Source organism: Podarcis filfolensis (assembly GCF_964270895.1).
Source record: "Podarcis filfolensis genome assembly, chromosome: 1".
Lineage (NCBI taxonomy): Eukaryota > Metazoa > Chordata > Lepidosauria > Squamata > Lacertidae > Podarcis > Podarcis filfolensis.
Window position 1 is genome coordinate 42,583,714 of NC_139604.1, and position 1,625 is coordinate 42,585,338.

Below are 1,625 nucleotides of genomic sequence, written 5' to 3' on the forward strand. Positions count from 1 at the left end.
ATTTAAAACCTACTAATTACAATTATTATTATTTTCCTGCCAAAGACTCCTGCCTACACTTGACAGTATTTTCTTGGCTTGCATAAATGTTTAAAAGACTGAAGATTATTCTGCATATTGATTTTCCTTCATACTCCACAGATAAATCAATAGGATGTGAAGATGAGGCTCCATTAAAATGATTTCTGGTGACATCAGTTTTCTCTGAAAGTTTCCGTCAAAATGACCCTTGAATTTCTCTATAAGAGGTCATTTAAACAATAACTACAGTAAAATATTATGGTTCTTTCAGTTTTAGATCGTAATTTGTTGTGGGTTTCTTTGGTGGGGGAGGGGAGATGTTGTTCATACATAATGCCCAAGAAGCATTTGTTCTCTTGAGAACACAAAGCAATATACTTTATTAGGAAATATTTAAATAACCAAACTGCCATGCTTTTTTCCAGGTGCATTATTATTTTAGCACACTACATGGATGAGTCTACTGTTAATGATGGTTACTCAGTGGTTGCTTTTTGCCAGAAGAGTCATTCCCCTGCCAAAATGAACTGAGGTTTCATAGTGGAAACCGAACAACCCCACATGCTACAAATTCACCTCCCATTTGGGGTGGTGATGTCATCACCACATTTATTCTCAGAGGGGATTTGTGGGCTCTGAGCTACTTAGTTCACCCAGTTTTGGTGATGTTACAGTGACAGGTGGTAGATTTCATTCCTTCCTCCCTTTCCTTTTTTCTGTCCCTGGAATCACATTCTGTGGGTAGAAAGGTTGCCATAATTCTTGCTCCAAGCACCACAGCTTGAGTTTTAAATTCAGGTGCCACCTCCTCGACTTTCACAGGTGGTAGCTTTTAAAATGTATAAGGAAGGAAGGAGGGGAAGTCATTGCTGCTATGATAAGCACCCTCGGAAAACAGAACACTCAGATAAAGTAGCTCAGAGCTCACCAGCTTCCCCCACCAAACCATTGGGAATCTAATTGCCCCCTGACCATTGACCCTAGCCATTATATAACCTTCTTAATTTATTATTTTTCTGACTTGTTTTTCTTGTTTGACTTCTTTAAGAAATGTTATTTTGCAAGTTAAGGGTGGTGAATCTGTGGTTCTCTAGATGTTTGGGGTACTGGTTTACATGTCTGTTTGATATCCAGTGGCTTGTGTGCCTGAATGAGCCATCCCAGATGAAACACCACAGAGAAAGTGCTTGTATTCCTTCACCTCATACCCCAGTGCTTTTAACAGACCAGCTCTCACATTCAGCTGCCAGTCTAGTGCTGAGGAAATCAAGTAGCATATTGAATGTGCCCAACTGAACCTACCTTGTGTTGTTAAGTCTAACTCAGAGAAAGGGCCTTGAAAAACCATTGCACAGACTTCATATCTTGCCACCCCAAACAGCTCGTGGCAAAGAATGCTTCCAGAGACAGTGGTAAGACTAACACAACTGACAGCCTGTCAGATGCGATGACACATTGGCACAGACCACAAAAGCCATGGAAGAGTTGCATTCGGAATGTGTTTCCTGAATTCTCAAAAAGTAAATATTTGTTTAGGAAAAGAAATATCTATGAGGAAGCCTTTATAGGAGCTGCCTAGAAACAGAGTGAGTGAAATAGGGACT